At 35.4% G+C, this 16,844-nt stretch overlaps 1 long non-coding RNA gene across 1 annotated transcript; it reads left to right on the top strand.

The window, feature by feature from the left end:
* Positions 1-1,645: 1,645 nt before the first annotated feature.
* LOC124368889 lies at positions 1,646-13,060 on the top strand. The gene is made up of 3 exons (XR_006923018.1): positions 1,646-2,001; positions 6,847-6,935; positions 12,658-13,060. It is a non-coding gene; the product is annotated as an uncharacterized LOC124368889 (long non-coding RNA).
* The last annotated feature ends 3,784 nt before the right edge of the window (positions 13,061-16,844 follow it).

Below are 16,844 nucleotides of genomic sequence, written 5' to 3'. Positions count from 1 at the left end.
GTTTCCTGCGAGGTCTATATTATCACTAGTATCTAAGTTTTCCTTGGCTGAGAATACTGGGTCATTTAAATAGTAATCAAATAATTCATCTAATTCACTTTGGGTAGTGTTTTCCTGTATGCTGTTTCTAAGCTCTTCTATTTTTGCTTTTACCCATCTTACCAGCCATTCCCTATCGTTGGGTGGAATTATTATTGTGGAGGGTTTTTGATAGGGTTTCTGATTACTATTCTTTTGGCTATGGTAAGTGTGGTCTTATAGGTTCTTATTGGGTAGATTTTTATTTTGTCTGTTAGCCTGCCTAATGGGTCTTTGGTAGGAGAAAGTTGATTCTGTTTCAATGTGATTATTGTCTTTTTCAAGGCTATTAAGTGTTTCAAATTTATTTTTCAGTGGGATTCGGTTTTGCTCTGCTGGGGATTTTACTGCTTCGGAGTATTTTTTTGGTTGAACTGGGATGAAGTTAGGTTGATGAGTTTTTTTGTATTCAATAGGGAAGAACTGGCTCGCTGTAAAATAAGATTCTTTATGTAGGCTCATGCGGTTCTTAATGTTTTTTTGCCAGATGAATTCTGGGCAGTTTCTGGAATTACTGCTGTGTTCTCCGCTGCAGTAAACACATTTCAGTATTTTGTTACAATCTCCGTCATGGAACAGCTCTTCACAGTTTCGACATAATCTTTTGTTGTTACAAGGGGAATTTGCTACGTGCCCGTAGGAGAAGCATCGGTAGCATTGCCTACCGGTATTTGGTAAGGTTCTACCCTCATCAATACGTGATTAAGTTTTATTTCTTTTGGTAGTACGTCAGAGTCAAAGGTTATTTTCATGTAGTGTGTGTCTACTAGTAAGCTTTTTTTAGTGCCATTTTCGTTTACCTAGATTTTTTTTCTTAAGTCTATACGCATTTAGAATTAGGTTTTCACTAATTGCTTCATTAGTGACTTCGGACTCTGTTACCTCCGGATCTATGAAAACTACTCTTACAGATTGTACCCGCAAAGTGGATATAAATACTTTGTAACTCACCAAATCTTGTCTGCTTATTAAATTACTAGCGGATACATAGTCTGAGCATGTTATAGTTATGTTTTTTCCAGATCTCTTAATAAATTCAATACCGTTGCATTTTTTAAGTATTTTTCCAATTTGGAAGGGGCTTATTTTCTGTTTATCTTTGCTTTGAACAACTACTTCAAAGGGGCCTCGGTTATTAGGGCTATATTTAGGGAATAACTGATTTTTTTATTATCAGGTGATCTCATATCGTTATTACCTTTAGTCTCATTTGGATCGATAGAAAGTTGTCTTTTTAGGGATTGTGAATTGCTTTGTTCAATATTTGTAGAATTAATATTTTCATTTTCAGGAACTTCCATTACTGAATCATTTTTTACCATTATAGATTCAACAGCCTTTTCAGTTTCGCTTGGACCAGACATGGCTAAACCTGCCCTGACAGGTCCAGCCGACGAGCCTACTTAGTGGACTGTTTTGAGTTTGTGTTAATTTTATGCTAAAATCAAGTGTTTAATAAAGCTAAAAGGTTATTTTGATCTAATCTAGTGTATTAACATATAATTACATACTAACATGCAATTAATTACATTACTACACATAAATCGGGTTAGGACAGAGATCAGCAACCACGATAGGATATTTCACGTCCACACTGTAGTATAGCTAACTCAAGAATGGACTACCTACTCTCACGAGTGCCAAAGAAGTCTCTGATTGTCTGGAAGTCTTGGAAGTCTGTAGCAGAAAAATATATAGTTGGCAGGAGGGGCCCCTCCATCCCCACTCTTTCACTCCGCCAGTCTTGATCACCCCATTTCTCTGCTGCATGAGAAGCTCGTGAAAAATATGTAAGACATCAGCTGGTCACAAATTGACATATTGTGTTCAATTGAAAAAATGTTGTACAATTAAAGCATAAAATGATAGCATAAAACAAAATAAGTTGTCACACGCAGTGTTCATCAGTACGGTACAGCTAAGGTAAGAAACTATTCAGAAAAAGAAAATTAGAAAGTAAATACTGATAAGATATTAACCTAAAAAATACTAGCGAATATTTAAGTATGTATAGAACCTCTCATAATAATCTTCAGTCAGTTTCAGTTATTCCATTTGGTTGATTTAGTGAGATAAGAGTTAATAGCAATTCTGTAGGTGAGGGGGATATGGGGATAAAGCGCTTACATCGGAATTGGCAACCAAAAATTGCCAACTCCGATTGCCGACGCTAGTTGCCGAAGGAAGTTTACAATTTGTATCTGCAACCATGAACACATTTTGCTTAATTTTTACTGCAACTTGCAACCAAAACATTAGACAGTATATAGAATGTCGAGTGCGGAAGAGGTTGTACTTGTTGCGGCAGCGTGTGTTCTAGGTAAATTGAGAAGACGGAGAAGATTCTGGGTTCGACCTTCATTGCAGAGCAAGGTATAGTGGCAGCGATGTATTGAATGACTTTTTTTTTTTTTTTTTTTTTTTTTTTTTTTTTTTTTTTTTTTTTCCCCTTCTGAGGGAAGAGGACACTTTGTCCCCGCACTTAGTCCTAAAAGGACCTTTGCGCCTCCCTTACTTTTATTTGTGCCCTCAAAAACCGAGGCTTTTGCAAAAAACCAATCAAATTTAAGGGCTCCTGTTCTCTGATGTCCTTGGGGCTGAGGAGATATGCTCCCAAGTATCTTTTCCTAGTCTCTACGATGGCAGGACAATCCAACCAAATGTGCTCTGCTGACTCCTCCTCCTCTCCACAGAGTCTACATTCGCTGCTCCTACTAAGGCCTACCTTCACAAGGTGCTTCCTCAGAGGGCCATGTCCTGTCAACATTCCTAATATCAGTCTTATATCCTCCTTATTCTGGTCTAGGAGAGCTGTCCACCCTTTTGCATAAGGAGAGATAAACATTTTCGATATATTCTTAAACCCGAGGCTCTGCTCCAATTCTTGTATCTTGTCCTCTTTTCCCAATCTTTAACCAGAGCTTTAATGCTGGAGAAGGATATTCCACAACCTGGCTCAGGCCCCACCAATATGGATTCTGCTCCCTTTTTTGGCGAGGATGTCCGCTTTTTCGTTTCCATGAATTCCTTCATGACCGGCACCCATCCGAGTGTTACTCTGTTATTTGTTGCTAGCTCTGCTAGGGCCTTCCTGCATTCCCAGACCGCTTTCGAATTAATCGAACAGGTATCCAGTGCCTTCAGTGCAGCCTGACTATCAGAGAGTATAAGGTATGATAATCCTTTTGTCCCCAACTGTGTGAGTCTTCTAGAACATGAATCTATTGCCATGACCTCCGCCTGAAAAAACTGAGGCATGTCTTCCTAGGGGCACAGCCATGTCAACTCCAGGTCCATGTATTCCATATCCTGCCCTTGAGTCTAGGAGTGAAACCATCGGTGTAAAACTTCAGGACTCCTTTTTTAGGGTAGGCCTCCCTTTTAATCCATTCCTCCCTACTTCCGATAGAGACCGTGTATGGTTTTTCAAAGGAGTATTTCTTAACCATAGTATCAGATACTTTGGTTAGCATTTCAGCCTCAGGGAAATTTTCCAATATCTTCATGTGGCCTTCTAGGGAGGTAGCATTTATTACCTTTGTTCCTAGAAGCTTCATTGCGCTCATCGCAGCTGTTCTCATCACTTCCTGGCCAAGAGGAGTATAACCCAGAACCGCTTCCATTGCTAGTGTTGGGCAGGAGCTCATTGCTCCCGTGATGCTTAAGCAAGCTAACCTCTGAAGACTCTGTAGCCTTTTTGCAGCTGTTGTTTGTTCGACCTTCGGCCACCACACTAAAGCAGCATATGTGACCATTGGCCACTGAATGACTTAAATAGAGATGATACAGATCCTTTGACGGGAGAATTGAGATGCGATGGCAGTATAAAAAACTTTTTAAGAATGTCGAGCATCAATTTTGAATGTTTAATTGTTGGTATTGGACACATAATTAGCAAAAAGGATACTAACTACAGAAAAGGAGTTCCAGTGCATGAAAGGTAGCTATAACTTTGCGATTTTTGGCAACTGGCAACTTATACAAGCATCAGTTATTTGTTTAAAGTTTCAAAAAGTGCGATATCTCTCTTTGTGCCAGATGTTTGTGAGGCTTTGATGTTTCTTGAAGGATAACATACAGGTGAATAAATGTTAAATACCTATCGACCACTTGGAGCCGATAGGTGGGAGGGGTAGCGGGGTTAGTTGCAGACTCAAGTCGCCGCTCAATTTGGCACTGCAACCGACCGAGGTTGGCAACCGCCTTTGATCTTTACCGACTTCAGTCGGAAAAACCAAATTTTGGTTGCCGACTCGTAAAATCGGACTGCAACTACAGTTGGCAATGCGAGTTGCAGTTGTTTTAAGGCGTTAGACTAAAATTGCCGATAAAAGTCTGCAATCATTGGTTGCCAACTCCGGTGTAAACGCGGCTTTAAACTCTTACTGTAGGAGGAAGTAAACCATTTGTTCAATGAGATCCACCTCCGTTAACTGACCAACAGGAATATGTATAACGGAGAATAGTTTTGATGTAAGTGGTTCTGGTAGAGACTGATAAAGATCGGATGACCGTACTTAACGTCCGGAGTGGCAAATACAAGTTTCGCATTATTAATTTATTGCTATTGTCCTCCTGAATAAAATAATATAAGGTTTAAATGGGTGGAAATTATAAATAACGAGGTTATATAACATTAAAAGTGAAACTACTTTTCTCGTGCAGAGTAATATTTCATTGTTCTATAGGTGTCACGTTGTCTTGTTATAATCGTAAGTCAACCTCCTTTTGGTTGCTGCTGACATCAGCCGTTACGCCATCTTTAAATACGTAAAATAACAATAATGCTGAAATCAGCAAAATTCAACCCAAATATGACACTTTTGTTAATCTAGACCTTCTAAGAATAAAAGTTCATATGAGTCTGACACAAGTGCCTCCGGCCATAAGCATGGGCTGTGGTTGCTGCCCATGCTGATGGTGACATGTAAAACATCCCTTGAGGTAGTACTTGATAGATAAGTACAAAATAACATTTTAAAGGTTTGATCATGAATTCCTCCCAACTATTACTGCTTTAATAGGAAACACAACTTGAAAAAACAAACAAATATTATAAATTCATCTTCTATAATTTCTTCTACAATTTTGCAAGAAAAGTAGTTTCACTATTTATGTTCATTATTTGTCATTTTCATACCATAAAACCTTACATTGCTATGTTCAGTAAGATGGTAGCAATTGGTTGATAACACGAATCTCATTTCTGGTGTGGATAAAAATAAATTTGAAAATAATGCATGCAAATTGAATAAAACTTTCAACAAACCAATAAATAGTGTACCAAACAAATATAAGTTAATAAATAAGTAAAACTAAGTGACCACTTCATATTTACATATGGACCATGTGGTAACTTCCGTTCACATAAAAGTAATTTTCTTGATTTAAAAATAACACACAATCACACATCGAACATATACTTTTACTATGAAAAATCATAACCAATTAGAAAAGAATAAATTAATTTCCTAATATTTTAACTGCTCATGTAATCTACAATAAAACACGTTAATAACTTTCAAAACTAATTAACTAGCCTATATTAGTGTTAACACACCGCGATTGAGTAATAGATGCCATTGTTGTTGAAGAGACTGCACGAGACGATTTATGGTCCCTAACTTAGCTGTTCTGACCACAGAACACTCAGATAAGCTATCTGGAACAGATAACGCTGAAAATCAGATAACAAGTAGCACAGTACACAAATATAACCACAAATGTACATTCCCATTTAAATTATTAAAAAACAAAGTTATTTGTGATTTTCATCCCCTTAAACCATATACATATATTTGTTCTAGAAAATTAACAAAATATGTTAATAACATTGAAATTTTGATTGGCTACTCCGGCCGTTAACCACACTAATTAATATATGAATGGACAGTTATAGAAAACACTTATCATTACTGTATTGACGGGTAGAGTTTAGCACCAGCAACAAAAAAAAAGTGGTGGAGCCTTTTATTTGGGTGGTGGTATTTAACTTTGAAAAGGAATTCTGCCAAGTGCCAGACGAAATGCACACTATAACAAGGTATACTTGCCTTCACTTAGAGTAAGTGTCTCTCAATAGTGTTGGTATAGGCACCGGTATCTGGATCAACGAAAATTATGGCATGGTTGACGGATAGGTGTCTAAATCCCTCCTCACCGAGACAGTTGTGCCCTACTATTGTTGAACCTGGCAGAACCTATTCCCTTGTAATCTGTAGCAGGGTGTCCCTAAAAGGTTTTTTTTACAGGGACAAGAAATGATTCCCTACTCTGCCTTTTGATACCCCCGAAAACCCACTGTTCCTAGATTCTCCTGCCATGATTGTATTTCCCTCTCCCAAATTTGGTCTTATCAATTTCAACAACTGTGAGAGGACCACCAATTTTCTTAAACAATGTTAAAATATGGTGGAAATAAAGTTAGCGGCAGAAAGAATTCCAGTCCACCACTGAATGTCCTGACTCTTCGAACTCCAACGAAATATACCTTTGTCGCTTTGGTTTCAAATGTAATAAAGTGGTCACCAAACCAAAATATGTCTCAATGTCCAGTCGTGTCCTTTAAAAAAAAATGATCCTTCACAGGCAGATTTTATAAATTGCACCATTTAAAACTCTTGTTTCTACTACTTTTATGAAATTTCCTATCAAAACTGAACATCAAAATATTCCGGTTTACAAACAACACACACCCACACTGTGAACAAACACATTTGTTAAAAAAAAATACCATGTTCAATTAAAAATTCAGTTGTTTTGTTTCAGTTACTTGCTTACCCAAAGGGAGTGATGTTGGCAAGAAGGAGACCATTCTGTCCTTATCTACTATTTTTTATAAATGCTATTATAAGGAGGTAAATAAATACATACGTACATATTATAAATATAAAAAGTTAACAAGCGCTTATGTGATTTGACCTTGAATTTGGGGACTATCTCAAATGATTTTTCTTTTTTCACCAGAAGTGTAAGAAGTTTTTCTTCTTTCACACTGATGACCAGAGGCATTTCCGATCAGTACTTTTCTGATATCAGATCGGCGACCAAGTCGGACAATATCAACGTACCAATAATAATCGCATTGTAGGGGATATTAGTATTGTTAGCTGTAAATCTTCATGATTGAGACTAATTCACTTTTGGCTTTCATTAATTAATCAAACTTTAAAAGGCTGCCATTTCAAATGAATTAGTGGCATTGTGTTTCCCCTGAGAAAGACATTTAAAATGAGGTATACAACCTGACAATGTAACTTCAAAATCAAACTAACTCACTCAGTGTAGTATGATTAAGGAAATATTTATTCATATTAACTACCTCAAGCAAATAGTGTGGAATCGAAATTGGAATTTTGTACTTTCTTAGGGTCTCCCCTATGTTGAGTAGTGTCCAGTGATGAAATTTGGAAATTTAAAACTTTCAAAACAGGTTTTTTATGATGATGGACTACCTGAAATAACTTTATATATAGGCTGCATTTGCTTTGTAGGCTTATTTGTTAATTAATTCACAGTAATTTGCAACATTCATATGATATAAGAGGTAAGTCTTTTTTTGTATTATGGAAGTAGTTTGTTTATATTTACAACAGAGTTAAAAAGATTATTTTTTACAATAGTTTACTTTTTACCTTTGTATAGCGGGAGACCAGTTTAGTGTATTGACATAAAACAAAGTGCTTTCAGAATAAATTGCCCATGGGGAGTCAATTGAAATTATGTTTAGGATCAATCTATTTCAAATCACCCAATAAAAATAAAATTTGTTGCTCAACATTTTTAATTTGCCTAATTTTTTTATTATGAGTTCCCTATGGGTAGACAATCACAAAACACTATTTGAAAAAATTTTACAAGCCATAGTTTTTTCCTGGCGGCCATTTTTTAAATGGCGGTTTTGCAGATTTTAGTAAAATACGCGGTTCGCGAAAAGTTTAATTGCCAAGCTATTTTTAAAGATATCAGAATAATCCAAAAACCAGTGTGTTCAGCATAAAATGAACTTCAATTTGACATTATAATAATGTTTCTTTTGTGCAAGAAAGTCAGTCAAACTTGTTCTGCAAAATCTCGGAAGAAAATCATCAATTGTTACTTTTTAAGACCATAAAAGTTTAAGAAGGAAAAGAGACTCACTACTAATATTTTATTTCTTTGTTGAAAACTTATATAACTACCTACTGAAAAAGTTTTAGCCCTGAGAATGCTCTCCTTTTTTTTCTAGAGCTTTTCAAAAATGGCCGAAAGCCTAATAATGTCAATTTTCTAGGGTTAATAACTAAAAAGGGACTGAATGAAAATAAATGAAAATTTTACAGAATGTTCTTTATACAAATAGGAATATCTCATAAAAAAATTATGACTGATACTTAACTGCATTTAGAGATATACAGCATTGAATTTCAGTTAAAAGCGCTACCCTTTTTCTCGCTTGTGCAATACCAAGTTAGCAAACAAGGGCTTGTTTAAATCATTATGTTAACAATAAACTTATATTTAATGCTCAAAACATTATATTTCTTATTTAAACAAACCTATAAATAAACAATACTCATAACCACAAAATAGCACTTGCGCACTTTAGGAAAAATAATTTGCTTAGATCTATTATACTGTCAAAATGTATATCATAATCTATGTACAGGGTGTTCAAAATTAAGAATCGAGTGTTCGAATCTAAAATTTTTTAACTATAAACATAGGGCAAATCATACATAATTTTAAAGGTTTTGTTACTAGGAACTCATTGGGGAAAACAGAATTCACTTATCTAAATCTGTTTCAAAAATGGCCACTGTTTTTTTTTTTTTTTTTTTTTTTTTTCAAAAAATGTTGAAATTTATGGTACATCCTTTATTTTTAACCCGTTTGAGTTTTATTTATTTTGATTCCGATTTCTTGATCACAAGAAACTCGGATTCATTCTGGTATGCTACATGAGTACTTTTAAAAGTAGTCACCCAGTATATTGGAACAGCTAGTGATCATGCTAGAAACAGATTGATGGCATTTTTCAAATTAGCCTCAAGAATCCATAAATATGTTTATTTCTAATAATAATCAATTTATTGATAATGACATTAATTAACAGTATAAAGAATTATATGTGTACACTCGTGATACCTCTAACAAATGAGAGAGTTATAATGAGCTGTGTGAAGCTGGCGGCAACCATTAACCAAAATATGCCAAAAACTAGTGGTTAAAAAACAAATGATTCGACTAGTGTTTGGTTAATGGGTGTCGCTAGCGATCTAGTGTCGCCCACTTTGTTTTTGGAATATTTCACATAAGAATGCCAAACAAACACCGAAAATAGCTAAACAAACGATTCCAGTATTTTTTGGCATATTTTCGTTAATGGGTGCAGCTATAGATCTGCCTTTGTATTTTGAATATTTCGCATATTAATGCCAAACAAATGCTAAAAAGCGCTAAACAAACGATTCAACTAGTTTTTGGCGTATTTTGGTTAATGGGTGCCGCCAGCTTCACACAGCTGTCACAATGGCCAGTGGCATAAGGGTCATCGTCCCCCAAGTGTGTTGTTGTAATGAAACATTGGTTTCTGGCATTTCTGTGTAAGTATATATTTCAAATATAGCTACAAAATTGATTTTTGTAGGGCAGCATTTCATGTTTTATAACCTATCTGTGTTTATTTAAAAATGTTAGCTATAACAATATAAATTTTAAATTTACTACATTTTTATAACAAATAATCTGTTATAGTAATTATTTTGAGTTATAGACAATAGACAATATTCTTTATTCAAAAAACGTTGAGTTTAGAATTTTTGTTAATACAATAAAGAACATACAGAACATAAAGTTTAAAATATCAGTTCATGATGCAATTGATTTCCAGTTCATAAACTCTTGAATAGTGTAGAAGGGTCGCTGGAGAAACCAACTTTTGAGTGAGTTCTTCAGGTGTTTGATTGGTGTTTTCTTCAGAGAGTCCGGTAAAATGTTGAAATAGATTGCTCCTTTGTATGATGGTTTTCTCTTATATAAACTTAGGTGGTGTGTTTCAAGAGCAAAGTGGTGTCTATTTCTTGTGTTTTAGCAGTGATGGTCTCCAGTTCTAGTCTGTTCAGTTGTTACGGAGTGCAAAATAGTATCAATTATGTAAATAGCTACTACTGTTAAAACCTCAGTTCTCTGAAGGCTTCCCTGTAGCTGTCTCGTGGTCTTAGTCCAGTAAGAACTCTGATGGTTCTCTTTTGTATTACTAATACTCTTTGTAAATTTGTTGCTGTTGTACTTCCCCATACAATTAATCCATATCTAAGATGGGACTCAAAGGGAGAATGGTAGGCTGATTTACACATATCTATATTGCTAATTTGTTTAATTCATCGTACTACATAAAGGCATTAGCTAAGTTTTTTGCAGAGTTTATCCACATGAGGCTCCCAGGATAGTTTGTTGTCTAGAGTCAGACCTAGGTATTTTGTTGATGTTTTAACCTCTAGCTCTGGGAGACCCCTGTGATGGTTTCGGGAGGCAGTGAAAATCAGCTGCTGTGTTTTCTTCTCATTTAGTACCAGATCATTGATATGGCAGTATTGCTTTGCCATATCAAAAGCTATATACGAATTGATGTCAAGTTGTTCTTTGTCTTTCTCAGTAAGGCAGTGTCATCACAACCTTACAGTATTTCTCCAGATATTGTGGGAAGCCATTTGTCAAAAGAGTGTAAAGCACTGATCCCTGAAGTACACCTCTTGTTACTGGTAACAGTTCCGACTTTATTTTGTGAATTATTCCGTTGCTTGATGATGTAAGCTCTACCAGTTGTTACCTGTTGCTCAAGTAGCTTTTGAACCAGTTTGCCTCTTTGTCTTCAATTCCTAATGATCTGAGTTTTTTTAATTACTAAGCCATGCTCTAGGCAGTCAAAGGCCTTACTGAAGCCTAGGAAGATACTTGTGGCTATACATCATTCTTCTAGTTTGTCGATGATAGATTCAACTAGCTGAATTATTGCTGTGGTTGTTGATTTATTCTTCTTGAAGTCCTGCTGTCTTGGAGTAAGAAGTTCATTTTGATTCAGGTGGCCTAGAAGTCTTTTCAGGATGACACGTTCTAGAATCTTTGAGAAGGTGGATATTAGTGAAATGGGGAGGTAGTTGCATGGTTCATTCGTTTGGCCGTCTATATATTTAGGGTATATTTTTGAAGTTTTTAAACAATTTGGAAATATTCCTTGGGAGATAGATTTATTAATTCAATTTGTTAGTGGGATGAGAATTTCATTTTTGCAATATTTAACCAGTTTTCATGAAAAATCATCTTCTGCTGAAGACTTTTGTTTTAGTCCATTGATAATTTTGCCAATTTCATCACAGTTTGTTTTATAGAAGTACAAATTGGATTTTGAGGTGTCTTGGGTTATTGTTTTCATGTGCTTGTTACTCTGCGTACTGTTCATGAGTGTTCTTTCAGCTGTGGTTGCAAAAAATTCATTGAGATGGTTTGCTATTTCTGTTGGTGAAGAGATGGTTTGAGGTACAAGACTTTCTTTTAATTATATTCCATAAAACTTTGGTCTTGTTGTCTGCTTCCTCAAATCTGTTTGCGATCTCTTCTTTCCTAAGTGTTTCAGATCATAGGCTTTCTTCTTTTGTGCTGCTTCCATCTTATCCCCTGGTTTCCCTGTGAGAATTGCTCGGTTTATGGCTTCTAGGTAATTGTCCTTGAGCTCATTGCTTTCTGCATCCCATATTTTTTTGAGGTTGTTCTTTTTTAGTTTCATAGTAGAGAGAGGACAGGAGATGTCTAATGCTTGTTGAAGTGTTTTGTGGAACATTTCAAGTGCGTCATCAACATTGCTTGTTTGTAATACCTTACTCCAGTCCTTTACTTCCAGTAAAAGTCTTAAGTCCTCCATTGTATGTTTGTTTATTTTTCTTGTCAGTGTCTGTGCTGGGATGGGTCTTTTGTCTGTATTGATGTTACAAAACTGGGCACAGTGGTCGGATATGCCTGTGTCGAGGACTTGGATAGATATGTCAGCTTCACTCATGTTTGTACATATAAAGTCGATGGAGGTTTGGCTACTATGTGTTATTCTTGTGGGGGGCAATTTAAGTCTTCTCAAGTCATATCCTAGGAGTGCTTCTTCCAGTTTCAGTGTGTTTTCATTCACTGTCATAGCATCTACATTTATATCACCCATTACAATCGTAGGGGTATTTGTTGTAAGAGCGTTGTCTAGTTGAGCCATGAGTACTTCATTGGCTTGGTCAAGATTACTGCTAGGTTTAACAATTACTCTAATTTAGGACAGTTGTAACATTTCTTACATGACCCTTGTTTAAAATATATTAACCCGAGATCTATTGCATAACATTTGACACAAAATCATTGTATTTTATTGTCGATGTATTTTTTTCACAATATTATTCATTTTTTTAATTGAACGTTTTCTTATTTCAATACTAATTAATCAGAGAGGTTACATAGATTAACACAATAAGAATTTACAAACCTGGAGATTATGTAATGTTTTTGAGGTAACTGAATAAAATAAAAGAAGAAAAGTTTTTATGTTAAAATTTTTTTTTACAGTAAGTTCAAGACTTGACATAGGCAAACTATGTAATGTGACAACAAAGCCGAGAACAAGGACGAGGTGGGGTAGTACATCGAGGACTCGATGCCCAACTTGTGTTCTTCGAAGGCAAGGCAGAGGAAGAGGAAGAACATAGTCATATTGCTCCTTCAACAGAGCAATATCTCTTCCTGCCTCTCCTGTTCCTGCTCTTCCTGCTTCACCTGCTCATCCTCCCTTCTAGTCCCTCCTGCTCTTCTCTCCTGCACCTCCCTCCTGCACGGGTAACGTTTCTAACCATGCACAATTTTTTTTTTTAATAAAAGGAGAAGCCGATCCCCTTTTTAAGCCTTATTCTGCCCGTCCTCATGGGCCACTGGCCTGTGCGAGGATCTTATCAAACAGAATAAAGGGGAAAGTCGATACAGTGCAAGGTCAATGGTATTGATAAAAAGTGCAAGGGTCACAGACAGGATTCGAACCTGCGCTATCTCTAACTCAGACTCAAAGTTCGACGTCTTAGACCGCTCTGCCATCGGCACTCCCAACAACAAAACACAATGTCAACAAACAATGAGCGACAATGTCCTGGTCGCTCGCTTCTACATTATACACCCACAGTACAGTAGAACCCCTCATATCCGGCCACCACGGGACCGAGCCCCTGGCCGGATAACGATTCGGCCGGATAAACCAACCTACAGTACACAGCACTTGACGAAACAAAACAATTGTACTGTACTGTACTAACCGCACTGGAAATAATCAACGAACTGTTTACAGGTTAAACCTATTAGCTCAACTGAGGACAACACAGGAAAATGTAAACAAATAGATACACCAAAATAATGCAAGAGTCGTGGGAGACTAGTGCGTGCAACTGCGCGTCTGCAAGCCGTGGTAAATAAATTTAGATTTTGGGAAGGGGCCGGATAAACCGAGGTGCGGTAAAACCGAGGCCGGATATGAGGGGTTCTACTGTAGCAAGGGATAAAGAGACACCGCACTTTTCCTGCCCCCCTCCCCTTATACTACTTCCTCCATAACGCATCCCTTTCCACAACATTGCCCGCCATGTCCTAACAATATAAACCCCACATACACATTCCTCCCTCCCTCCAGCACCATGTCCATCCTCATCTTTTTCGGGGTGGGAATCCCTTCCCCCAATAAAATATTGTAATATTTTTAGTATGGGTTAGTATTCTTAATTCAAGATTTTTACTATTATTATTTTTAGTGTTAATTCTTTAGTGTACCTTATATGTATATATTTCAAACCTGTCCTTGAAGGAGACAGTCATGCCACATTACTTGACTCAGCATTATAGGGAACTAAAAGTTAACAAGTGACTTGAAGAACAAGTTATTGATGGTGGGCTAAAAATTGTTCCTTTTATTAAATAAAATATTGTATTTGTTTAGTACTTTTTTAAGAATATCTAATATTATTAATTTTAATAGTTTTAGTGCTAAATTTGTAGTATTACCTTGTATGTAATTTTGTAATAAATTTGATTGTTCTTAAATTGCCTATTATTTCACATCATAAAAATCAGAGCAAATAAAAGTGGGTATAAAAATTAAATTAATTTTTGGTGTATGTAATCTACTAACAAGTACTACATGTGTGCAATTTTGAAGCCATTATTATTTTAAAGAACAAAGAACGTTATTTGCATTGACAAAATAAATTTTAAATGGCTAATTCATCGGTAATATAAAAAATTTTCTTTGTGCATAAAACCGGAATTTATGTGTATAAATATATAGTGTAACTTACATTGTATACTTTCATGTCAGATATATGTCTCGCTGGATCCATTTTATATTTTTGAGAAAAAAAGTAATGTTCTTACAGTCAACTTGCAAATCTAAGTACTCATTGGTAACCTAATAAAAAAAAAACTATTTTGTACTGGCTTGAGATTTTGTACTGTGAGACTGTACTGCTGACCTCTAAGTTTCACTGTTACTTTTCTTTCATAAAGAACTTTGAAAACAATATGTAACATGATGGGGGTTTGTATTTAAAATTTTTAAGTTGGGTCCAATATTTGGTATTCAGGGCAAATTTTGTGATACTAATCGAAAAGTACAGTTTTGTACCCTACACGGGTATACTGAGCTTGGTTCTTCTAGGTGCAATTGTTACAAAGTTAATATGGGGTATGTATACTCCATCTCTAGTTATCTCTAAAAATAAAAATTTAGCCATAAAAAAAGCTTACAACTGGCCATATTGATTGTAGATTTTTGTCACTGTTACTGTTTGATCACCTCTGTCTATGCGGTATACAGGGTATTTCAGACCACCCATTTCAAATGTCTGGTGGTGAAAATGGATAATTGCAGAAATTAGTTTAGTTTAAACGGATTCCCACTAAATTAACCCTAAAGAACTTCAGAGGATGTCATTTTTGAATCTTAAAACTTACAAACACATGTCATTTTTGACATAATTTTATATATCATTGCATCCTAAACATGGTGAAGAAGCAATGTAATTATCTCTATTATTTCAAAATGGTGGTCTAAAGTGTATAGAAAACATACTTCTTTTGTTTTTTATTGTCACCCCTTGTAATACGAACCACAACAAATTTATGAAATTTCAAATAATACCATGCATGGCTGTATTTTCCAAAATTGTTACTATTATATAATTTACTTTTTTGAAAATGTAAAAATGCTCATAACCGAAAAATTGTAAATGATAAGTAAGCTAACCATTACAAAACTGTGACAAATATACTGTATTTATGGGTACCAATTGGAAGTTTACATTGTCTCTTTATAAGTAGTTAGATAATTATGAGGCCAAAAAATAAAATATTTAAAAAGCTGTATTCACTACTGTAATAAATATCACTTCAGCTATGTGCTCAAGCCTAGCTGCATTCTTAGCTACATAAAAGTGTTATTAGTTGTTATTAGTCTAGATTATCAGATATAATTGTCTACCATGACCCAAAGCACTTTATGCATGTTCTTAGAACGTCTGGTTAACAGGATTTTGGCTGTGTAAGGGTTAATTTATTTATGTTAGTTATGGGATAAGTCAATAAAAGTAATTTATTTTTATTTTGTTGTTTATTTGGGTTTAAATAATTAAAAATGAACCATAATCTCATGCATGTACCAACAATCTAACAACCAGTACCTTCATATATACAAATGTGTTGCTGGTGTGGTTACGTAAATTTTATTTAATCCCCTAACCACCACACTTGGTCTATATCATGCAGTACTAAACACACATGTTTGAGTTGCCTCATTTCCAAGATACCACTTCTTTTGATTTTGTAATAACAGTGTGTATATTATGTTATTTACTTCGTTATTTGGGTGGCCCTATTAGATCGGGTACAAGTAGGATATTGCTGTCTGTTTGGTGTTGCAATCTTGTGGACATTAAGCAAACTACTTGGTGCCTTGTGTATTAAACTGTGTTGTATGCGTGTTCAGGAGGCTATGTGTTGTTTTACCTAATGTTTCATAGTGTTTTTTTAATGTTTATTTGGTGACAGTTGTGCAAATAAATTCACTATTGAATTATACATTTATATTTTCAACCCCTAATTGGAATGTAATATAATTAAATATTTTTGCCTTATTGTTTGCTCTAAGCAATATAATAAGTAAGTTGTTCAACAGTATGTCAAAAACCATTAAAAACAAAAAGTACAATTGGGACTCAGGTGTTGCCGAGAACTGGTCTTGCGGAGGTTAAAGGGTTGAGTCCTGATAAACGATTACTGTTTATTTGGGTTTAAAAATGAAAACTGAACCTAACCAAAACCATCATACACATTTCCCAATGTAATCTATTAGTAGCATTATATACACATGTGGTACAGGTATAGTTAGGTAAATTGTATTAGTATAAAATAGTTTTTTTAGTGTTCAGCTCTTTTAATGCCAATGCATTAGTGGTACCGAGTATGGTCATAGTTTGGGGGCATCATCATATAGTACAGTAGGTTATAAGGTCTTCATAACATCATCAAAAATGAGAAAAACACACAAAGAGCATAGAACACAACAATAAAGGCTACAAAACAAAACACTTTGCCGACCTACTTAAACCGATTGGAGGCATGTTTTAGATTGTGTGGCGACCTATACGCACTGTTGATGCAGCGGTTGACATGCAAGGATAGGCATTCTTGGTATAATAGAAAACAATTATAATTTTACTCCA

The sequence above is a fragment of the Homalodisca vitripennis genome, chromosome X, assembly GCF_021130785.1.
Source record: "Homalodisca vitripennis isolate AUS2020 chromosome X, UT_GWSS_2.1, whole genome shotgun sequence".
Classification (NCBI taxonomy): Eukaryota; Metazoa; Arthropoda; class Insecta; order Hemiptera; family Cicadellidae; genus Homalodisca; species Homalodisca vitripennis.
Note: the sequence above shows the minus strand (reverse complement) of the source record. Positions and strands in the feature narration are given on the sequence as shown.